Source organism: Notamacropus eugenii, chromosome 5 (assembly GCF_028372415.1).
Source record: "Notamacropus eugenii isolate mMacEug1 chromosome 5, mMacEug1.pri_v2, whole genome shotgun sequence".
Taxonomy (NCBI): Eukaryota; Metazoa; Chordata; class Mammalia; order Diprotodontia; family Macropodidae; genus Notamacropus; species Notamacropus eugenii.
The window spans coordinates 459,313,502-459,339,078 of NC_092876.1; the positions used below are offsets into that span (position 1 = coordinate 459,313,502).

At 40.4% G+C, this 25,577-nt stretch overlaps 1 long non-coding RNA gene and 1 pseudogene across 1 annotated transcript in view; one reads left to right on the forward strand and one right to left on the reverse strand.

Annotated features, from left to right (window-relative positions):
* LOC140507261 (uncharacterized) overlaps nucleotides 1-25,577 on the reverse strand; it is a 69,603-nt gene that overhangs the window by 18,688 nt on the left and 25,338 nt on the right. Inside the window, exon 2 of the long non-coding RNA XR_011968270.1 lies at nucleotides 2,463-2,507. This is a non-coding gene — a long non-coding RNA (uncharacterized lncRNA). The remainder of the gene's footprint in view (nucleotides 1-2,462; nucleotides 2,508-25,577) is intronic.
* Nucleotides 14,937-24,545, forward strand: LOC140504108 (E3 ubiquitin-protein ligase RNF146-B-like; annotated as a pseudogene).

Below are 25,577 nucleotides of genomic sequence, written 5' to 3' on the forward strand. Positions count from 1 at the left end.
ATATCTAATTCTGGATATAACACACCCATTCTGGCCACAGTCTGGCACCCAATCTGGCCAAAGCCTCAGTCCATATTTTCCCATGGGAATATTACAGCATACCCTTGTAGTTGAAATGACTGAGTCTTACCACATTTCCCCACCATAGCTGCATGTCTTTCTGATGCCAGCATTAGCTTTTACTTTCTCCCTTCCTAGATCTCTTCTGACTCTAAATAAAAATTGGAAAGGGTATCCAAAACTGTGTGCTCCATTCCTGGGAAAATGCAGCACACTGAAAGAAAACAGGAAGAACAGGGTGCTAGGTGCTCACAGCATGTGAACATCCTTTGAATAAATTCTTATGCTCTACTGTGGCCCTTTCAAGATATAGCCACCAGACCTCCAAGACTGCCTTTACTGCTAGAAACTCCTAGTTTTGAGGGTTTTTTACAATTTAGTTTCTTTTTGTTCACACCAAGTATATCTATAGCTAGTATAAGTTAATTAGTTTTTTCCCTCCAGCAAGTACACATGCATTGGGACTTCCAGACTTCCTTTCAGAGAGTAGGAAAGAAGAGGGCATGTGCTTCCCTCCTGGACCTATCACGTATCTCACCTTAAAGTCTTCTGCCAAAGCAGCTATAGTCCAGCACAACTGCCCCAAGGACACATCACCGTCAGTCAGTCAACAAGTTCTTATTAAGCACTTATTATGTGTTAGCCTGCTAGGATCTGAAAAAAGTGGTACAAGAAAGAAACAAGCCCCATTCCCCCAACAGCTGACAATCTAATGAGACTAGTATATAAGATATATTCACGTATTTAAATATATACAAAACATAACAACATAAATATGGTAGAAATCAATACAAATCAGTTAAATGCAAACTAGTTCGGAAGTAGGGCACTTGCGGCTGTAATGATGAGGACAGGCTTCATTCAGAAAGCAGTGCCTGAGCTGCATCTTAAGGGAAGAGAGACTATGAGGCAAAGGCACCTCTTTCCCTAGACCATCTTTCTCACCCCTCCCTTCCCCAGTCCCTGAAGGGCAGAGCACTAGACTTTTTGAGGAAGGGCAACTGCTCTCCTGGGATGACCTGTACCTGACTCAATTGAAAGAGTTCCTTGTTCTGGTTCAATTGGCTCAATTCTAAGGTGTGTCAATTAATGGGAATGACCTATTACGATCAAGCAAATAGCCTCTGACGCCAGACCTTCCTCTCACTTTTTCATCTGATCTTTGTTTCTGCTGGTGCTGCTACAGAAGTCTTAGTTTTCTTGGGTCACTAGGACCTGACACTGACACGACAGTTACTCCAGATCATCTTTTCAGACCTAGGAAGCATCCCCTTCTCATCTTTGCACTGGTAAGTGCCTCCCTCCTCCTTGAGAGAGGAAGGAGGAATCAGGAGAAGGGCTCGATTCCATACAAAGAGCCTGGAGATATCGCTTCAGAGCCATGATACCTGGTAATGATCAAACTTTGAATTGCCCTCCCCCAAGTGGGTCCATCACCCTATCTGGGTTTAAGATAAATCCCAGAAATAACAACAGGGTCTGATGGGTGGCTTTTTGGGGTAGCTTTACCATAAGATGAGGTAAAGAAGCAACATCTTTTGTACTTATAACATGATATGGCTCCCAATGTGAAAAGATAAAAGTTACTTCTAAATATGTCTCTAAATGCTCATTCAGAAGGTGTGCCAGGGCATCATTGATCAGATGGATGCTAGAACTTTTCACCAGGGTTTTGACCAAGCTGAATGTTTTATTTGTCTTAACACATCCATGGTACATGCAAGAAGCCATCTGCCACTATCTTTGGCTCTGATTTGAACAAGATCTTAGACCCCACAGAATTCTAATTTGCTTGTCTCCCCAGAGTTCAAGTTTGTCTGCTGCTAAGTGAACTCACCTGGGTGGAGAACTTGCAACCTTGAGGCCTCATGTGGTCTTCTAAGTCCTTGGGTGCAGCCTTTTGACTGAGTCCAAGTTTTACGGAAGAAATCATTTTTCTAAGGGGATTTATTCTGTGAAGTTTGGATTTAGTCAAAGGGCCACACTTGAGGACCTAGAGGGCCACATGTGGCCTCGAGGATGCAGGTTCCCCATTCCTGGACTAGATAGAAGCAGTGGGGAGCTGTCAACAACTGAAATTTGGGCAGAAGATTGAAGAGATCATATGATCACAGAAAAGTCATTAAGTCCAAAGCCTCCATTTTATATATGGGGAAACTGAGCCTCAGAGAGTTTAAATAACTTTCCCAGGGATGCATAGCTAATAAATGTCTGAGGCAGAATTTGAGTCTTCCCAACTCTAGGTCCAATACTCTATCCACTACACCTTGCAGAATTATTGTGACAACTGAGAAAAACTGGGACTTATCATTTTTGGATGAACTTAATCCCGTTTGAATACTTGGTTCTTATGTTTACCTGAAACTTGACCGTGCTACTTATCTTGTCCTTTGGATACCAACCTTCTCACACTGTCAAGCTGTAATTCTGGACCTTGGACTTGCCTCCTGCCAAGAGAGGAAATACTTAAGTAACTGAGGAAACAAGGGTTTGAGTTTCCAAGCATATTCATTTATTAAGTGGTGCATGCCAATTGAATACCAAATTGGAACCAGGCCTCCTCAGGTTTGCGCTAGACCCTGAATAGAGAGACAGAAAGACAGATTTTTATGTATTAAAAGAAAACAATTAACAGAATATAAATCAAGATACAAGATTAGGTAATCTGGTTTCTAATTGGAGAAAACTTTAGGGGCTTTCCAAGTTAGGAGGGAGAAAGTGAACAGGTGCAATTTCCTGAAATCAGAAAAAAAAAAGTGTCCCATTCCCCCAAGTGTCTATATTCAATAAAAAAGACAAGGAAACAGTAACTGATTGACCAATATGAGATCAGTTTTCAGATAAGACACATGGGCTACTTGAGATATATAATTGTGAGAAAATTCCTTGCATTGATCTTTGGATCCATTGGGTTTCTGGACAGTATAACCTGGGTCCCTAGTTAGGTAAGAGTTTCTCTCTCCTCTCTCTCTCTCTCTCTTTCTATTAAGTGACTTGCCCAGAGTCACACTGCTTGTAAGTGTCTGAGGCTGAATTTGAACTCAGGTCCTCCTGACTCAGGGTCTGTTACTCTAAGCAACAGGAAGAGATGATCCAGCTTCCCAGGTATGCAGGGTTAGGTTCAAACAATGCAATGGAGTTTTCTCATAATTCCCATAACTGATTAAAGTTTTCTCACAAGACAGAAATTGGACTAGACAAATAATTACATAGAAAGGGAACTGAGCTAGATCTAGAATATAGTCACAGATCAGACAGTAGGGTTCACTCAGTTCCCACAATTCCCTTGTCTTCTCTTAAAAAACAGTGGCAGCTTAAAAAACCATGGTCTTCTATAATACTCTGCTTTCTTCTAGCCCTTTACCATCAAACTTGTTATTATCACCAAAATTCTCAGGGGGTCCTCAACAAGTCAGCAAGTCAACAGGCATTTATTAAGCATTTAGTATGTGCCAGCCATCAAGCTAAGGAATAGTCTTCCCTGCAGTAGGGCATAGATATTTCATTAAATCATTAAATATGTCATGGACATTTCATTAAATCTATCTGGTCAGATTAGGGATATAATTCTCCCTATTTCCTTTCTTAGTCTCAAAGAAGAGTGGTGCTCCTGTGTCTGGACTCAAGGGATAGAATAAGTGCCTGGACCAGCAGCATCCAGGTGACCCTATAAATGGTAACCCCTATCTCCCCACCCCAGAAAAACCCCCATATGACTGCAGAATGAATGGCCTGAAATGGGCACTGGAAGAATAGGATGAGTGCACCTTAGAGGGAGCATGTTTATAATGTTGGTCTCTAGGATACCATGAAGTTGAGTGTTATACCTTAGAGCTACAATGGAGAGGAGACTCCATTGGAACCAAACATTGTACCTGTCCTTTCTTCCTCAAGATGAGTCTGCATCTACCCCTTGATCCATATCTATCAGAACTACCACTTGTCCCTCTTCCACCTTTTCTTTTGCCTGTGCCCATTTAGGAATAGACTGGTTCCAAAGGGAACAAATGCCACTATCACCTTGGATGAGGCCAGGAGTCATAGAGATCCCTTCTTTTTTGGTTCTGATAGGGGGTGTGGAAGATATGTCCTGCTCAACATCACTCATTCTCCTGTGTTTCCATTTATCCTAAAGATTTAGTGATGAACATTGCCCAGACCTTACTTGATGATTTTATTGCTAAGCTAAGAGCTTTGTGATGAGCTTTTGTAGTGGTTGGAGCTGTTCCATCATCCCCATCAATCTACTCAGAGTGGCAAGGAGTGGGGAACCGCTTCCATACTATTGGCATTCAGCTGTTTTTCAGTTGTGTCTGACTCTCCATGATCTGACTCTCCATGACCTCATTTGGGGTTTTCTTGGCAAAGATACTGCAGTGGTCTGCCATTTCTTTCCCCAGGTCATTTTACAGGTAAGAAACTGAAGCAAACAGAGTTAAGTGACTTGCCCAGGGTCACACAACCAGTACATGTTTGAGGCTGAATTTGAAATCAAGTCCTCCTGACTCCAAGCCTGGCATTCTATCCACTTAGCTGCCACAGTAACACTGACTTACCATCAAAAATGCCACTGTGACACACATGTACACACACACAAACACAGAGATGGATACAGACACAGACTCACATGTCTTTGGTCATTTACTTGGTCCTGGTCTTTCCCTGTCCATATTCTGTAATACTCTTCTCAAAAACAGAGCTAAGACTAGCTCAAAAAGTACATAATTCCAATACGTTGTACAAGACAAAACCCGCACAACAGTCTCATGACTGCTTTTTTTCTACTGGTTGCTGCCTTGGCCCTGAATATCATGTCTCCAAAAAAAGCTTTGTGCCCAAGCTTGCTGTAGTGTTCCCCAGCCCATTCTGTCACTCCCTACAGTTACATTTATATTCAATGAAATTTTCTCACTATGAACTCACTCTCTTGCTCTCTCATTCTTTCTAAGACCTCCCTCCCATATCCCCTTGAGCCAATCTGAACATGATAATAAACATTATCCTTCCTAAAGTTCTTAAATAAACTTAGTGATTAACCAGTGTATGCGTCCTCCCTGTAGCCTAGTGCGTCTATTTGGCCTTTTCAGATTGTTTGGCTCCATGGCATACTCAGTTCTGACCAAAACAACAATTACCTCCTGCACAACCTAGAGGAATGATGTCATTGTACTCTCCATCTATAATCTCTTTAAGGGCAAAGGATGTTTAGGTAACTAACGCTCTCATCCTCGTGCTACCTAGTATTTCTCATTTCTTCTGTCCCCAAGGCAGAGTCTGACACTCTCTCTCTCTCTCTCTTCCTCTCCCTCTTTCTCTCTCTCTGTCTTTCTGTCTTTCTTTGTCTCTGTCTCTTTTTCTCTTTGTCTGTCTGTCTGTCCCTCTGTCTCTCTGTGTGTGTCTCTCTTTGTCTCTCTATCTCTCTGTCTGTCTCTGTCTCTCTTTGTCTCTGTCTCTTTGTCTCTTTATCTCTCTGTATGTGTGTCTCTCTTTGTCTCTCTCTGTCTCTCTTTATCTGTCTCTCTGTCTGTCCCTCTGTCTCTCTGTGTGTGTCTCTCTTTGTCTCTCTGTGTCTCTCTCTCTGTCTTTCTGTCTCTCTCTTACTCTGTCTCTGTGTGTGTCTCTTTGTCTCTCTGTCTCTCTTAACTTAAAACTTGGCTATACTATTTCCTATTCCCTCATTCAATCAGTTTATTAAGCATCTGTCACATGTTCAGCACTGTGTACAATTCAGTAGAAATGGAAAGCATGATCTGTATTAGGGAGATGAAAGTAATATGTAAAACAACAGTGAACAAGATGATAATAGAGAATTTAATTCTTAAAAGATATGATACAGACTATAAGTGCTGTAAGAATTCAGACAAATGGGAAATCAGTGTGAGCTGAAATAGTCAGGGAAGGCTTCTGGAAGGAGTGGGCTTAGACTGACTCTTCTGGCTGTTTAGGATTTGAATTGTCAAGCTGAGAAGAGGTATTCCCTGAGGGACCGTTCTTGTTTTCCTAGGTGACCATTCACTAATCCCTCCTGAGGGGTCATTATTTGATCATAACTTAATGTAGTAGTGGATATGGGATGTTCATTTTTAACATAACTCCTGAAGATATTATATGCCTTGTCCAAAAGGAGTGAAGTTAATGCCCCCATCACGTGACCCCTCAATTCTCTGCCAGGCCATCTCTCCTGCACCAGCCACTTCCTTCTCTCTTCATCTTGACTCTGTCCTTTGGTCTTAAATTCTTAACCTCCTTACCATGTTGCTCATTCCACCCTGCCAAGCCCCAGCTTTGCATCACTCCCATCATTCATCACCTTCATTCTCACACATGTGCACATTTAGAGTTAGGGTTAACCCTAACCCTAAACAAAGGTGGAGAAAATCATATAAATGTTCTGACTGGGTCCTCTACAAATTTATGTTACTCAACTTCAACTGAACCCTCACTGTTTCTAGGTGATCTACTACACCTCCGTTATCACTCTCCACAGCATATTTTCCAAACCGTTTTCATCCCTCTTCAAACCTCCCATGGTTTCTGCCATCACCACCCTCTTAGCAGAGAACCTTGTCTCATATTGCAAAGAAAAAAATGAGACCATTCTTTTCATGAGCTCCCTCTTTCCTCCTATCCTCCTCTCACATCTTCTGTCACTATCTCTTCCTTCAGCCTTGTTTCAGATAATGTGGCTTTACTACTTACCAAAGCTAACTCTTCTAACTTGTTGAAGTGATCCCATTCCTTCCCATCTCCTTCAACAGATTGCTCCCATCATCCCCACTCTGTCACTTATTTACCTGTCTCTGTCTACTGACTCATTCCCTGCTGCCTACAACCATGCCCTTGTCTCCACCATCCTGAAAAAAAGAACCCTCACTTGATCCTTCGATTCTCTCTAACTATCATCCAGTATCTTTTCTGGCCTTTGTGACTAAATTCTTTGGAAAGACTATCTACAAGAGGTGCCTTCAGTTTCTATCCTCTCACTCTTTTCTTAACCCCTCCACACTCCAGCTTCTGACCTCAACATTCCATTGAAACTATTCTCTCCAAGTTACCAATGATGTCTTAATTGCAAAATCCAAAGACCTTTTCTCAATTCTCGTTTTCTACCTCTCTACAACCTTTGACACTTGATCACTCTCTCTTCCAGGATATTTTTCTTCCCTGGGTTTTCAGGACACCACTTTCTCCTGGCACTCCTCTTTATAGATCTGACCTCTTTCTCAGTCTCCTTTGCTGGATCCTCATCCACATCATGCCCTCTAGCCTTAGGTCTTGCTCAGGGTTCTGTTGTCTTGGTCCCTCTTCTATTCTCTCTCCTTCCTACTTCACTTAGTGATCTTATCAGCTCCCATCAATTTAATCACCACCTCTACATTGATGATCCTCAGATTTAACTATCCTACTCCAAACTCTCTTCTGACCTTGAATCTTTCACCTCCAATCGTCTTTCAGACATCTCCAATAGGATGTCTAGTAGACATCTTATACTCAGCATATCTAATGCTGAACTTATTATCTTTCCCCCTAAACTCTTCCCCCCGTCACACACTCATACTTTCACTCTGTTGCTGTAAGAGGGAATCACCACCCTCCCAGTCCATCAGACTTGTTACTGGAGTTATTCTAGATTTCCGACATCTCTCACCTCCCACATCCAATCTATTGCCAAGGTCTGTCAATTTCACCTTTGCAACATCTCTCAAGTATGCCTCCTCTGCTTCTCTGCTGCAGGCCCTCATCACCTCAAGCCTAGACTATTGAAATAGCCCTGCTGGTGGGTCTGCCTGCCTCAAGTCTATCCCCACTCCAGTTTATCCTCTATTTTTGCATAAAGTACAGGTTCGACCATGTCATCCTTCCTCAGTAAACTCCAGTGGTTTCCTGTCACTTCCAAGACACAACATTCTCTACTTAAAGTTAAAAACCCCCTCCTACCTTTCCAGTCTTTTTACCTCTTACTCTCCCACACATACTCTTTAATCCAGTGACCTTTGCCTCCTTTCTGTTGTATGAACAAGATGCCTCGCTCAATTTGGGGGATTTTCTTTGACTGCTCCCCAAACCTGAAATGGTTTTCATCATCAATGCCACCTACCAACTTCTTTGACTTCCTCTTACGTCTCAACTAAAATTCCATCTTCTACAAGAAGCCTTTACCAATACCTCTTAATTCTGGTGCCTTCCCTCTGTTAATTATTTCCTAGTCATCCTATATAACTCTTATTTTTATATACTACTTTGTGGTTTCCTTATTAGCTCCTTGAGGTCAGGGACTGCCTTTTATCTCTCTTTTTGTTAAATCCCCAGTGCCTGGTAGATGGCAGGTGCTCAATAAATGTTTATTAAATGATTACCTTGGGCACAAAGTAACTTATGAAGAAGTGAATGAAGCATTTAAGCACTATTTTTTGCATTTTTTATTTTTAATTGATTTTTAAATCAATGAAAATTTCTCTCTCTCTCATACACACACACACACACACACACACACACACCTCTATCCTACTTCCCACGCCCACTGAGAAAAAAAACCCAAAATTATTAAAGACATGTTAACCTTCACAACAAAAATTCTCAAATTAGTCATGTCCAAAAAAAAAAGTCTGAATCTGCATTCTGAGTCCGTGACTTCCATATCTAAAAGCAGGCATCATTTTTCATCAGAAGTCCTCTGCAGCTGTGGTTGCACCTCACTTACATTGATCAGATTTCCTGTTTTTCAAAATTATTTGTCTTTACTATGTTGTTATTGTATAAACAGTTCCTATTGTGCTCACTTCATTTTGCATCAGTTCATACGAGTCTTCCCAGGTTTGTCTGAAACCATTCTCTTCATCACAATCCCCTTATATCACAATCGCATTCTGTCAGGTATATATAAGATGATTTGTTCATCCTTTCCGCAATTAGTCGGCATCCATTCCATTTCCAGTTCTTTACCACCACAAACAGAGATGCTATAAATACTTTTGTACGTATGGATCTTTTTCATCTCTATTTGATATTTCTGCATCATATATCTAGTAATAGTATTTCTGGGTCAGAAGGCATGCACAGTTTAATAACTTTTTAAGCATAGTTCAACAATGCTTTTCAGAATGGCTGAACCAGTTTACAACTCCACCAACAGTGCTTTAATGTAACTGTTTTCCTATAGCCTCTCTAGCATTTGTTGTTTCCTTTTTTTGTTAACTAATCTAATCTGAGGGGTGTAAGGTAAATGCTCAGAGCTGTTTTAATTTGAATTTATCTAATTGTTAGGGAGTTTGAGAATTTTTTTAAAAATATTAATAGCTTGGATTTCTTCATATTTTTGATCATTTGTTAATTGATAAATGGCTCTCATTCTTTTACATTTGGACCAGTTCCATATATATCTTAGACATGAGACATTTATCAAAAAACCTTGTTGCAAATTTTCCCCCTGCATCTCTTCTAATTTCAGCTGCATTGATTTTCTTTATGCAAAATCTTTTAATATTATGTAATCAAATTTTATTTTATCTATTTTACCTTCTGTGATCTCTTTCTGTTGCTTGTTAATGAGCTCTAACCTATTCATAAATGTGACTGGTAATTTTTTTCTTATTCCTCTAATTTACTTATCATGTCACATACACATTTGGAACTTATCTTGGTATAAGTTGAGGTGTTTGCTGATACCTGCTTTCTGTCTGACTGATTCCTAGTCTTTGCAATAGTTTTTTTTTTTAAGGAAGTATTTCCTGTAGTAGCTGCATCTTTAATTTATTGAAAACTAGACTACTGTGCTCATTTACTTCTATACTAATCTGTTACATTGACCTTTTTATTTCTTGAGCAGAACCCAATCATTTTAATGACTATTGCCTTGTAATATAATTGGAGATCTGATGCTATCGGACTCCTACTACCACACCTTTCTTTTTTTATTATTTCCCTTGGGATTACTTGATCTTTGGTTCTTCCAGATTAATTTTGTTACTATTTTTTCCTCTATAAAGCAGTCATTTGGTAGTTTGGTTGATAGGCCATTGAAAAAGTAAATTAAGTTAGGCTATATTGTCCTTTGTTTTATATGACCTTGAACTACCCATGAACAATTAATATTTCTCCAGTATTCCTTTGTGTAAAGAGTATTTGTTAAACTCATATAAATCATTGGCATTTCTATATATTACTAACAAAGCCCAGCAGCAAGAGATGGAGAAATTCAATTTAAAGTAACTGTAGTCAATATAAAATATTTGGGAGTCTACAGCCAAGACAAACCCAGAAACTATATGAACATAATTACAAAATACTTTTCACACAAATGAAGTCAGATCTAAATAATTGGAAAAATATCAGTTGCTCAGTGGTAGGCTGAGCTAATGTAATAAAAATGAAAACTCTAACAATTTATTTAGTCAGTGCCATACCAATCAAACTACCAAAAATTATTTTATAAAGTTAGACAATTCACAAAAATGAGTATATAGAGCATATGGTATATGAAGCATAAAATTCATCTGGAAGAACAAAAGGTCAAGAATAGCAAGGCAATTAATCAAAAGAAATGCAAGGGAAGGTGGTCCAGCCATAACAGATTTAAAACTGTATTATTAAGCAGCATTCATTAATATTACTTGGTTCTGGCTAAGAAATGGAGTGGTAGATCCATGGAATAGGTTAGGTACACAAGACACAGTGGTCAATGACTATAGTAAGCTACTGTTTGATAAACCCAAAGACTCCAGTTTCTGGGACAAGAACTCACTATTTGACAAAAATGCTGGGAAAACTGGAAAAGAGCATAGCAGAAATGAGGCATAGACCAACTTATTACACCATATACGAAGATAAGGTCAAGATGAGAATATAATTTAGACATAAAGGGTGAAACTATAAGCAAATTATGAAAGCAGGGAATAGTTTTCCTGTCAGATCTATGGAGAAGGGAAGAATTTATGGCAAAACAAGAGAGAGAAAACATTATGAAACACAAAATGGATGATTTTGATTACACTAAATTAAAAAGGTTTTACACCAGCAAAACCAATGCAACCAAGATAAGAAGGGGAGCAGAAAGCTGGGAAACAATTTTTACAGGCAGTGTCTTTGATAAAACCCTCATTTCTCATATATAGAGAGAACTGAGTCAAATTTATAAGAATACAAGTCGTTCTCCAACTGATAAATGGTCAATGGAAATGAACAGGCAGTTTTCAGATGAAGAAATTAAAGCTATCTATAGTCACATGAAAAAGTGTTCTAAACCACTATTAAGCAGAGAAATGAAAATCAAAACTCAGAGGTACCATATCACACCTATCAGATTGGCTAACATGACAAAACAAGAAAATAATAAATGTTGGAGAAAATGGGGGAAAATTGAAACACTACTACAGTGTTGGTGGAGTTGCAAGCTTATTCAACCATTGTGGAGAGCTATTTGGAACTATACCCAAAGGGCTATACAGCTGTGATCCATCAATACCACTTCTAGGTCTGTATCCCAAAGAGATCATAAAAAAGAAAAAAGGACCCTCATAAACTGAAATATTTAAAACAGCTCTTTTTGTGATGGTAAAGTATTGGGAATTGAGAATATGCCCCTCAGTTGGAAATGGCTGAACAAGTTGTGGTTGTGGTATATGAATGTAATGGAATACTTTTGTGCTATGAGAAATGGTGAGCAACAGACTTCAGAAAAATATGGAAAGACTTATATGAACTGATGCTAACTGAAGTGAGCAAAACCAGGAGAACATTGTGCACAATAACAGTCACACTGTGAGATGACCAACTTTGTTAGACTTCTCCACAATGCAATGATCTAAGACAATTCCAAGGGACACAAGATGGAAAATGCTACCCACATCCAGAGAAAGAGCTGTGAGTCTGAATGCAGACTTATGCAGACTATTTTCTCTCTCTTTTTTCTTTCTCTTGCCACTTCCCTTTTGTTCTGATTCTTCTTTTACAACACGATTAATAAAACATGTTTAATATGGTTGTACATGTACAGTCGATGTCAGATTTCATGACACCTTGGGGATCAGGGAAGGAAGAAGGGGGGGAGGGAATTTTAGAACTCAAAATCTTATAAAATTGAATGTTGAAAACTAATAACAAACAAATAAAATTTTTGAAAAAAAAGGGTTTGCGGTTATATTCACGTAGTTCCTGTGTTTCTTCTCAAGTATTTTATATATCCTGTATTTTAAATAGAATTTCTCTATTTCTTCTTCTTGGTAATATACAGAAATTCTGTATGTTATCTTCTTGATAACATACAGAAATGCTAATAATGTATGTTGTTTCATTTTATACACAGCCACTTTGCTGAAGTTGTTCACTGTTTAAATTAGTTTTAATTGACTCTCTAGTAGCATAACCATTTTCTTTCTGCCTATCCTTATTTGCTCAATTTCATTTTCTTTTTTTACTACTGTAAATAGCAATTCTAATATTTCCTTAAATAGCAGTGGTGATGATAGACATCCTTGTTTTCATCCTGATCTTATTGGAAAAGCGTCTTGCTTACAAATAATGCTGTCTTGGATACTGCTTATCGTATAATGAAAGGAACCATTTATTCCTACATTTTCTAGTGGTTTTTTTTTTAAACAAAGCAAGAATAGTTATTGTTTTTTGTCTATTGATATAATCATATGGCTTTTATTGCTTCTGCTGAAGTTGAAATTTCTAGTTTGAAATCATGGGTTCTGGTGGTTTTGAGTTTACACATCCCTTTGTCTATTTTACCCCCTCCTCTTTCCCTTCCCCCCAAGAAAGCTGCTATATTTCCTGGAATTTTCTCTTGACTCATAGCTCTTTCTCTGCATTACTCCTCAGGGGCATTCAGCTCACAGCCTTCAGACTACCTCTAGGACTTATTTCAAGTGTTATAACTCAGAATCTTCCTTTTGCCTTTCCTGAAGTTACCTTAGAGGCCTCAGGGCTTACAAGCCCCTCCCTCTCCAACTGCTGCTGCCACAAGACTTCCTAAACTATAATCTGGCTGGGGAGATAAGACATGAAGAATGAACTAGCAATAACTCATTGCAGACTGTATTTTTAGGTGGATGGTTGGACAGTCCTTATAAAGGTAGTAATTACACCACTCCAGCATGACTTCACTAAGAACAAGTCACATTTCACTAACCTCAGTCTCTTCTTAGCACAAGGTCATTAGAATGCTAGGGAAATGATTTACACATGATAATACAATATTTCAGTGATGTTTTTAGCAATCAATCAACAACAATTTATTCAGTGTCTGCTATGTGCCAGGCACTGTGCCAGACACTGAGGATACAAATACAAGGATGAGACAATCCCAGGGAGATCAGATAGGGGAGGTGGCAGAGAAGAGGGGTGGCTGCATAAGGAATCACTCATCCAGGCAAGAACAGGGATTGTGAGTGGAACCAAAGAACAGGAGATTGCCAAGACCTTTCTAATTACCATGAAATTTGATTATTGCTCACAGAGGAAGAGGTAGAAATACCCTTGGTGTGAGGGCAGATGGTAAAATGACCATGGTCCTAGTATCATGTATGATGGTTGGATGAGATGTTTGTCAACATTATCAACCCTCAGATCCGGAGTCCCATCTGAAGTGTGTAGCCATAGCAAGCATTAACTGTTGAGATTTTTACTCAGCAGGAACATCCTGTAGAGATTGCACACTCTTAGTGCCTCCTCTATTGTCCATAACAGTCTGTGATTATATAAAGTAGCCCTTTCTGGGGGGCAGTGGGAAGATCTCATGTCAACATTCCTCGTACACAGTCCCACACTTTTCCATCAGATCAGGCACAGGTGCCTTCAACATCTCCTATTTCTCCAGTATTCTAATATTTATAAAGTGCTTTACTCATTAACAACCTTAGGAGATGGGTTGTACAAGTATTATGATTCCCATTTTACAAAAAGAGAAAATGAAGTTTTGTAGCAGAAGTGTGACTTGCTCAAGATCACTCAACTATCAAATGACAACACTTGAACTCCATTGGGCAAGATGACATTGAGTCTCCTACCTAATTATTCATAATTAGGAAACTGGGAGGTGCCTGATTACAAACCCTTTTCAGGGGAACATCAACTCTACAGAAGCAAATTGCCTTGGCTTCAGTGTTGGGTATAGGGCAAGGATCAAGATCATAGCTCACATATTTTAATCTGGAGTTCTTAGTATGGAGTTTATGATAGTCCACCAATCCTTAACTGAAACTTAGCATTTCCTGTAATTATGAATGTAGCCAACAAACATTGTTCTAAGAAGGGACCCATCAACTTCACCAGATTGACAAAGAGATCCATGACACACCAAAAAAGCTAAGAACTCCTGCATTAATGAATTCCACTAGTTAAAATGCATTTAGGTCCAGAGGAAGGTAATTCTGGCAGAGAATTTCCTTAAAAAAAAAAAAGGATTCCCCCAAACCACTTGATGGAGCCCCTTGCTTCATATAATCCTAGTTTTTTATGGATATGCTGGCATAAATAAAAGGCCAGAAGAAGTGAACTTAGGACAAAGTATTGCAAATGAACAAATGAGGCATTTATTTGATGTTTGCTATGTGCAAAGTGCTGTGCTAATTAAAAATAGAAAACTGAGTTCCTGCTTTCAGTGGGGGAAAGAACACACATGTAAGGTTTCAACTATAAGTCAGATGGAAAAGTCAATGATTTTTACAGTGTGGGTGCAAAGCAGACATTTATACCTATTTTAAATGTCATCTCCACTCATAAAATCATAAAACATTGGACAATGTCAAGAACTTAGTTTTCTGATTGTTCAGTAGCTATGACTGTAGCACTTGGAGGAGTGATTTCCAGGATGAATATTCACAAACGTTGCTTCCCAGGTTTATAGCTGAGGGCAATTGGCTGGAAACATAGCCATGGCCAGGTCTCTTTGGTTCAGAGTACTGGACTGTCTCCAGCAGGGTCTGAGGGAAAATGATGATCAAGGAGGTGGTGGTGGTGTGACTTGCCTGTCACCTGCTGTCTTCTGTTTATCCTTCAAAGTGCTCTGCTGCTTCAAGTAGGCTGACCTATGTGCCCTGTGTATGGCACAGTGAATATGGTGAAGATGGCTAGTCCCTTCTCCACAAGAGTTGCTCCCCTGGATCATGGCTATGAGGACTGAGCTGTAAGACAGACCCGTGGTCTGAGAAGTGATGCCACTCCCAGGACTCCTGTGCCCATATGCTGTTGGTGGCAGTTGGTCATCTTGATGAATAGACAAGCCAATACTGATCCCATGCCTCTTCTTGGAGAAGGGTTCTCAAGTGGTAGTACCAGGATTGTGGAGGTAACCCTGATAATCTGGTCTAGGGTTAGTACTGGTAGTCCCTGAGGCTGAGACAATAGAAATCAACAATGAGAAAGCTAGAGAGACTTGGCCCTAGGCCACAGTCTCCCAAGGCACAGTAGTAGGTTCAGAAAAGTTTTTATTATTATTGGTGGGGCGACTAGGTGGTGCAGTGGATAGGGTACCAGTGCAGGAGTCAGGAGGACCTGAGTTCAAATCTCCCCTCAGACACTTGACACTCACTAGCTATGTGACCTTGGGCAAGTCACTTAACCCCAACTGCCTCATCCTGGGTCATTTCCAGTCATCCTGATGAATATCTGGTTACTGGGTTCAGATGGCTCTGGAGGAGAAGTGAGGCTGGTGACCTGCATAGCCCTCCCTCACTCAAAACAAAGTCAAGTGCAAGTCATGTCATTATTTCTCTGATGGCATGGTCTTGTTCGGCAACGAAGGACGAGCACACACACATATTATTATTGGTGCAGAAACTCTGGTCATCAGATCCTGTAATCCAAGCACCATTTCCTCTCAACTGGGCTTGCAAGAGATCACTCTGCCATCACCCTCTCTCTCTATTTCACCATCATAGCAGAAGCCGAAATCTAAGGTCAGCAAAGGAAGGCGACAGAGGGTCTAGCCAAGACCTAGAGAAGGTCTCAAGAAGGGACAAATGTGACTTGTATTCCCCTGGACTGACACTATTCTTAACAAAGTCACCAGTTTCTTCCACTTTGAAGCTTCCAAGAACCATCAGATGAAAGCAGAGAGTTCTAGCATATCTGGGTTGACAATCAGGATGAACTGTTATGCTCTAGCCAGTTTTGGAATCTGGAATACCCAGATTCACCCTTCCTCTCTGAATCCGGTTATGTGACAGATCACCTAGCCTCTCCATATGCCCCTGGGCAATTCTCTAAAGCTAAACCTCAGAACAGTTACAGAAGTTCATTAGCAAAGAGGGTTTCCACACCAGGGATGCTCGAAACCAAATCATAGGTTCAGTCTGGAAGATATGCCCTTAACTAAATTACAGCGTGTTGACTGAGGGGCAAGAAGAAAGCCAAGTGAGACGTCATTGAAAAGCAACATCGCCAGCGAAAGGGAAGAAGGGGGGTCTGCTTTTCTGGGTGACCTATTTTGGAACATTTTCATCTAACTCATAGCTGAAGCCTTCCATGTGAGTTCCTTGAGAAGAGAGACTGCCTCACATTTCTGTTTGTATCCCTAGCACTAAGCTCAATGCTTTGCACAGAATATTACTTAAGAAAAGCTTTACTCATCCACCCTATGCATTTTATTTCATGCATTTAAAAACATATTCTAGCCTGAGAGCCATGCTGTCACCTGAAGTCTCTGCGCTGCCCAGGGGTTGTTGGCCAGACAGAAAAAACTGTGAAGTGACCTTAGTGGTAGCCTGGAAGTTCATAGAGAAATTAATGCAAGTAGGGCCTCCTTTTGCAGCACAAAGAATGAACCAACAGTGAGGAAAAAGTACTTTAACTTGACTAACTGCCTGTGAAGAGGATTTTGTTCTTATAACAGATATGAGTGGGATCTATGATAGAAATGTAAGTATTGGGAGCTCCCAGTGGGGAAACTCCTCTTACCAATGTATGCTACAGTCTTAGAAAATTGGGCATTGAGAGGTTGCGGCTTTCACAGGATTATGTAGACATTATGCATCAGAACCTGGACTTGAACCATGACTGAGGAGGACTGATGGTGGTGAAATTGATTGCACAATAAACATGACTCCCATGAACAAAAAAGCAAATGAGTCCCGTTCCAATGCTGGAGCTTCTCTTACTGTCCCTGAATTTGCCATCTGTCTGCAAACATGTGTTCACTCAGTCCGTCTTCCTTGTAGGCATGTGTTCTGCTATTTGTGTGTAATGGGAGTTTCATGACTTGGAAAGCGATGTGCACTCACTCTGTCAGCAGGAAATTCCTGAGGTCTTTCTTGACAAGTCAACCTTTTTATCATTAGAGAAACTAAAAAGTAGCAAGTAGAGGCCATGGAGAATAAGCCTGGTGTTACAAAGGAAGAAATGCGTGGTGGCAGCATGATGAACGCACCACCAGGGAGTTGGAAGATGCTTTCTCCAAAGGTAAAAAGAGCACTGAAATGTTAATGGCTGGGTTTCTCTATATTGCTGATCTTGCAAACATCATCTGATACAGGAGAAATGAACATGGATGGTGTAGGAAAATCAAGTGGGACATACTAGATATACCAAAGAAGGGAGTGTCTAGACTTAGGCTGGACTACAGTTAACTTAGCAAGAGAGACTTCTGTAGATGAAGCAGACAATGTATCAGCCCAGGCTGGGGCTTCTGGGCTGTCTCTGGTGTCTACTTCTGTTCCACCCTCAGCTTCACTAGATGGCCAGCCCTACAACACCTTCACCTCATGCAAGCATTTCTCTAGAGGACTCTTTTGCTCATTGAAAATCAGTGGAGACAATGTGGCTGAAAGGAGTCACAGGGGAGAGGGGGATGAAGACCTCTAATTGCTTTCTTCAGCCAGGGTACCAGCACCAGATGAGACCTCTAATTGCTTTCTTCAGCCAGGGTACCAGCACCAGATGCCTCCACTGAGGAACTGGAATCAGATAGTAGTAGTAATAGTGAGGATGTGTCTTCTCCCATGGCATCACACTTAACTTCAACTGAGCAGAGACATTTTGCTCCAAAGGTAAATCAGATTGCAGCTGGTAGATCTGCAGCAGGGGGTAGTGCAGTGAGTGCCAGGGCCAGGGCTAGGAGACCTGATGGACAGGGCACAGTAACTGAAGTTTAAAGATTTTGTTATCCACATGTTCAAGAATACAAATACATCTGTAATGGTATCTATCAATTTCTGCTCAGGAGACATTACACTCATCCCCTTTTAGTGTATTTTGGGATTAGGGGGTAGGAAAGGGGAATGGGAAGAATTGGTCTGTAACTAAAATATGTTAACTAATTATAACTAATATGTCTCTGGAAAATTTATTTAAAAGTCAGGAACTTGGGTGTTGATAGTTGAAAGCAACTTAGCAGTACCTGGTTTTTCTTCTAAAAGTCTTTTTATTTTGTAGTGACAGGGGATTTTTTTGTTCATTCATTTTTGGTTTTTGAGATCCTCCATCTTTTTGGCCACTGTCCATTCCTCTGTTCATTAACTGTCTTCATTATCTGACGACTGCATTGTGTCCTATTTCTCTACATGGGTCGCCCTACAGAAAGAACTCTAACTTTAGGAGAAACATGAGATGCTGGTTATTGATAAGAGCAGGATGCTTCATTTAATTTGAAAATAGATTCTGCTTGGCAGTTATGAGAGATATTTTAAATAAATAAACAGCAACCATTTTACCTTGCAAGCTTTCAAAATGGGAATGTAAACAGCTCGTAACAGTTTAGTCCAAAATCCTGCCTGTAACACACATTGTAACGTTCCTGTGAGCTTTGCTGTCCAGGTCTTGTAGTTTGAGGTTTCTCCTAATCTGTCTTATCTTTTTCATTCTTTTGGTACAAAATTTATAATTTAATAAATAGTACAGTTTGTCAAAATTAGAAAAAAACATATTCTGGGAAGGGGTCCATAAACTTGCCAGCAGAGTCTATGACATAAAAACATTCTACTGGACTAAAGGCTCCAGCATCCTTTGAACTCCTTCCTCAAATGGTTTAGTTTAGTCTATTATCCAAACAGATGAATAAACATGTCCATTGGCCCCAGCAGATTAATGATTTACTAGGCACTCTTGCAGATCTTTGTTCCACCCGTCCTTCAATATCCCTATTAGGCTGACACCCCTCAGCCTAGAATGGTTCTAAGACACTTGACCTTACTTACCTACTCCACCAGGGGCTTCCTCCCATGCCTGATGGTTATTTTCAGATCAGTGCTATTTTCTGTCCCATGGGAGTATCTAAACTTTGCCAAAAATTCTCCTTAAAAATGTTGCAAATTTCCCAAGAATACATTTTCTGTCCTCCATGAAAGGGACAGTCACTCCTTTGTGGGCCAACATAGCTTGCTTATCCCATGGACTTCCTTAGGCCTATACATACAAAAATGTGAGTTTGGGTCTTTCCCATCAGATGGCATTATTCACAAAATGCTGGGATCTTCCTGGCCCGCTGGTAACCATTCAGAGGAAATGCTCATTGGCTCTTGCAGAAGTGCCAGAACAGTGGGTGATTTTGTTCCTCCAAGAGTTTTGCAATAAACTTTTGGAGCTTCAATCATTGTTCACCCAGGTTCTGCACACACACACACACACACACACACACACACACACACACACACACACACACAGAATAAGCAAAGGAAGTGGGGGGAATGCTATATCCCTGTCAAGAAACTCTTACTGGTAGGCGGAGCCAAGATGGTGGAGTAGAAAGACACACATACACATAGCTCCGAACCCACAACCCATAAAACATCTGTAAAAAGGAACTCATGGCGAATTCTGGAGCAGCAGAGGACACAGAACAGTGGAGAAAAGGAGATTTCTGTTCCAGAGGGAACTGCAAACCTCTCGCAAAAGGTCCTTGACACTGAGGACTGGGCACCGTGGACTGGGAGCCGAGCACAGCCTTGCCACGGCCGTGGCACCAAGAGAAGCAGATCCGAGCAGGCTTCAGGGATGGGATCTCCAGTGGCCACACGGGTCCTTCCACCCACAGGTGATGGGGGTTGGTGAGAGGGTCTCTTTGGCAGGTCGAGAGGGGAGTGGGGTGCCCCCATAACTCAGGCCTCCTCGGGAGGCAGCAGCTAAGGCAGTGGCAGACCAGGGCTCCCCAAGCAGGCAGGAGCCCAGATCCATTGTTGAAGGTCTCTGCATAAAACCCCTGAGGGAACTGAGCCCATGAGGCGGCCCTGCCCCCACCTGAGCACCTGAACTTAATCTCACACTGAATAGCAGTCCTGCCCCCGCGGAAGCCCTGAGGCTGGGAAGCAGCATTTGAATCTCAGACCCCAAGCACTGGCTGAGTGGATTGGGAGGTGAAGTGGGTGTGAAGAGGACATTCAGAAGTCAAGTCACTGGCTGGGAAAATGCCCAGAAAAGGGAAAAAAACCAAGACTATAGAAGGTTACTTTCTTGGTGAACAGGCATTTCCTTCCTTTCTTTCTGATGAGGAAGAACAATGCTTACCATCAGGGAAAGACACAGAAGTCAAGGCTTCTGTATCCCAGCCCACCCAATGGGCTCAGGCCATGGAAGAGCTCAAAAAAGATTTTTGAAAATCAAGTTAGAGAGGTGGAGGAAAAACTGGGAAGAGAAATGAGAGACATGCAGTCAAAGCATGAACAGCAGGTCAGCACCCTGCTAAAGGAGACCCCAAAAAATGCTGAAGAAAATAACACCTTGAAAAATAGGCTAATTCAATTGGCAAAAGAGGTTCAAAAAGCCAATGAGGAGAAGAATGCTTTCAAAAGCAGAATTAGCCAAATGGAAAAGGAGATTCAAAAGCTCACGGAAGAAAATAGTTCTTTCAAAATTAGAATGGAAAAGATGGAGGCTAATAACTTTATGAGAAACCAAGAAATCACAAAACAAAACCAAAAGAATGAAAAAATGGAAGATAATGTGAAATATCTCATTGGAAAAACAACTGACCTGGAAAATAGATCCAGGAGAGACAATTTAAAAATTATGGGACTACCTGAAAGCCATAATGAGAAAAAGAGCCTAGACATCATCTTTCATGAAATTATCAAGGAAAACTGCCCTGAGATTCTAGAACCAAAGGGCAAAATAAATATTCAAGGAATCCACAGAACACTGCCTGAAAGAGATCCAAAAAGAGAAACTCCTAGGAACATTGTGGCCAAATTCCAGAGTTCCCAGGTCAAGGAGAAAATATTGCAAGCAGCTAGAAAGAAACAATTCAAATATTGTGGAAATACAATCAGGATAACACAAGATCTAGCAGCTTCTACATTAAGGGATCGAAGGGCATGGAATAGGATATTCCAGAAGTCAAAGGAACTAGGACTAAAACCAAGAATCACCTACCCAGCAAAACTGAGTATAATACTTCAGGGGAAAAATTGGTATTTCAATGAAATAGAGGATTTTCAAGCATTCTTGATGAAAAGACCAGAGCTGAAAAGAAAATTTGACTTTCAAACACAACAATGAAGAGAAGCATGAAAAGGTGAACAGCAAAGAGAAGTCATAAGGGACTTACTAAAGATGAGCTGTTTACATTCCTACATGGAAAGACAATATTTGTAACTCTTGAAACTTTTCAGTGTCTGGGTACTGGGTGGGATTACACACACATACATGCACAAGCACACCACACATACATAGAGACAGAGTGCACAGAGTGAATTGAAGAGGATGGGATCATATCTTTAAAAAATGAAATCAAGCAGTGAGAGAGAAATATATTGGGAGGAGAAAGGGAGAAATGGAGTGGGGCAAATTATCTCTCATAAAAGAGGCAAGCAAAAGACTTATTAGTGGAGGGATAAAGAGGGGAGGTGAGAGAAAAACATGAAGCTTACTCTCATCACATTCCACTAAAGGAAGGAATAAAATGCACACTCATTTTGGTATGAAAACCTATCTTACAAAACAGGAAAGTGGGGGATAAGGGGATAAGCAGGGTGGGGGGTATGATGGAAGGGAGGGCATGGGGAGGAGGGAGCAATTCGAGGTCGACACTCATGGGGAGGGACAGGATCAAAAGAGAATAGAAGTAATGGGGGACAGGATAGGATGGAGGGAAATATAGCTAGTCTTATACAACACAACTATTATGGAAGTCATTTGCAAAACTACACAGATTTGGCCTATATTGAATTGCTTGCCTTCCAAAGGGAAGGGGTGGGGAGGGAGGGAGGTAAAGAATTTGGAACTCAAAGTGTTAGGAACAACTGTCGAGTAATGTTCTTGACACTAGGAAATAAAAAAATACAGGTAAAGGGGTATAGAAAGTTATCTGCCCCTACAGGACAAAAGAGGAAATGGAGACAAGGGCAGAGAAGGATGATAGAAGAGAGAGCAGATTGGTCATAGGGGCAATTAGAATGCTTGGTGTTTGGGGGGGGAGGGGATAAAAGGGGAGAAAATTTGGAACCCAAAATTTTTTTAAATGAATGTTAAATAAATAAATAAATTTAAAAAAAAAAAAAGAAAGAAAAGAAACTCTTACTGTCCCAAAAACCCCATGAACCTGGACACGGCTCCATTCAGTTCCCATTCCCTCTCCATACCCTTTTCCCAAAAATGGAATTAATAGAAAATATGATCCAGAAATGTTGGACCTGTCGAAATATAATTGAGCAGCCTCATCACTTCTGCTCCCTTGTTGGCATCTTTTTGGCATGAGCAGATGGAGGACAATTGAATCCCCGGTCATTACTTATACCTGTATGAGTTCTCTGCCAGCCTAGAGCTTTCTTAGAACATAAGCAGGGCTGACACTATGTGGGAGCATGTTAAAGGTTTTAAAGGTGAATACAGTATTAACATTTTATCTTCAACATCTGGTACTTCGCGTTCAAAATACTTTTACCCCAAGGTCTACTCTCTTAGTTGGTTGAGTCTCTGGCTTACAGTACCATTCCAGGAGGAAGCCCCATCAACGATCTATTTCTTTTTTTGTTTATTTTTTGTTACATTTTAAGTTCCAAATTGTCTCCCTCCATTCCTCCCCATCCCTCACTAGAGAAGGTCACCATTTGACAAATTCATACATATATGTGTGTATACATATACATGTATGTGTATGTGTGTATAACCATACTATGTACACTTCTGTTATTTCTTTTTTTGGAGTTGGAGAACATCTTCCTTTGTAGTTGATTTGAGTATTTATAAAATTCAAAATAACAGTCCTTCATAGCTGTTCTTTGAACAATTTTGCTGTTTCCCGTGTTCTCTTGGTTCTACTTTTTTCACTCTGCCTTATTTCATGCAAGTCTTTCCATGTTTTTCTAAAGTTCTCTTGCTCATCTTTTCTTGTAGTATTTTCATCACCACCCTATAGCACAACTTGTCCATGCTCCACTCCTAATTCAGCTTGTTCTCCGGATTTCTCCACCACCTGGCTAGCAGCTTTGTCCTTGCATGGGTAGACTTGCTGTATTCCTCTCCTTTCCAGCTCTCCTCTTCTGTTTTCTTCCCTCTTACAATGTAAGGAACTGTTTTGTTTGCTTGCATTTGTCTCCCCAACAGTGAACATAGCGCCTGGCATATAGTATGCACTTAATAAACTCTCTCTCCATCTATCTACCTATCTACTCTCCAAGTCATTCAGTCACTCATCACTCTTTATCAACTTTCTCACAAAATCTTCCTCTATCTTTTCTTGATCAAATCAGATCATCCTCTCAGCAGAAGTGTTGTCTGTCCACACTCATTCCTTCCTGTATTTTAGGGTAGTCTCTCTACCTCCAGCGAACAATAACAATTCTAAAACTCCTTCCTCATTTCCTTACGTAAACTCACTTATTAACAAGCATCTGCCTCCCTCTGCAGCTAGAGGGATTGGGTATATATGCCTAAGGTATATAGCTTTTCTTTACATAGCTCAGCTCTATAGCATTCTGACTTCTGACAAAAAAAAAATAAGGGAAGCCAGAACATCACTATTCTCCAGATCTGACTGTGATTTCCTTAAGGAAAGGGGATATTTCTTACATAATATTTCTTTAAATAAGGTGTTATACTGATACCTCATTGCAGCATGTAGGATTCCCCTAAGGTTTTGCCAGAGGAACACAATCTTTGATAGATCCTGTCAAAATGGATTACCTTTACTGTAGTGCCAGTAATGGACTGTATGTTTGTTGTCTAAGGACCAGTCTAGGTGGTTTCATGGTGGAACATCAACAGGTCAGCTGCAGGATAATGAATTTTTTCAGGTTTAGTACCTCTGAGAGATTTTTACATCACAGAAAGTGTGATATGCATCAGTCAAGGGAATGATTATACACCCTGGTATGAACACAGACCCAGAAAGAACTGAAATGAATGAAATCTCTTCCATGATGGCTACCATAGTATTATGCAAGTAGCAAGTTATTTTTTCTTTAATTTAAATTTAAATAGCCCCTGTCAGCACGTATCTCGATGATTGTGTTCTTTTCTAGGTGCTACATTTTCGGAAAGATACTGATGGACTGGGAAGTGTTTTAGAGGAAGACGATCAGGATGTTGGAGGCATTCAAAATCATGTCAGATAAGGATCCACTGAAAAACTTGGAGACATTTAGACTAGGAAGCCAACTTAAGTAGCATGTAGTTACTTCAAATTACTGAAGGTTTTTCCTATGGAAGAAGAATTAGATTCATTCCGCTTGGCTTCAGAAAATGAAACCCTTGGCTAAAAGCTACAGGGAGTCAAATTTTAGTGTAGTATTGTCAGAATATTGACTGGAGAATATTGTGTTGCAAGTCATTTTATAATAACTGAGGAAACAGTCCAAGCTAGTGATTTATTAACAAGGCACTCAATTGCAGAACAAATTGTGTCCAGGCTCCCTCAGCAGGTAAAAGGACTCTGCAAAGAGATTTATGTAAGTTTTTATTTTTAGTGTTATTATTTTATGATTTAGGGGTTTTCCAGAATTCAGGGACTCTGATTGGTTGTGGACCCTGCATCCTGCAAAATAGCTAGTGGCACAATTTTCCTAAAATTATGTGACTTACAGGAAAACTAAACTTAATTCAGGAAAATGAGGCTTAATGGTGGTGAAGGTACAAAATGCAATTGATTTGGTTCTCCCAGTTCACCTCTATTATCCAAGGATGATTTAAACTTTCATGGACCATTGCCTATAAGCTAATTATATAAGATGTTTAACTCAGTCATGGTCAGTCAAGCACATTAACATGAGCTTCTCCAGAACTAGACTGGAACAAGATTTAATGTAGTAACTAATGCAAAGTATAAAAAGAATTATAAGGCAGAGGGCAATAAGAGCTCATTTACCAAGAGCGGTTTCCAGACCATTTCCCTGCAGGCAAGTGAACCAAGAAGGATTCACTCAGGGGGAGGTAGTTGTGTTTCTGCTATAACTTGTTGGATTTTATAAAACTGGTTTTGATTTCTCTTGATTGATCGATGTAAGAACAACACAGCAGGTTAATCACAGCAGAAGCTCCTCTCTGTGAGGCAGCGATGAGATCTAGAACCACTTGACTTGGCAGGAGCATCGGGACCTATAAATCTACTCAATTGGAAGGCGGTTGATAGATTTACTTATAGCCTGGGC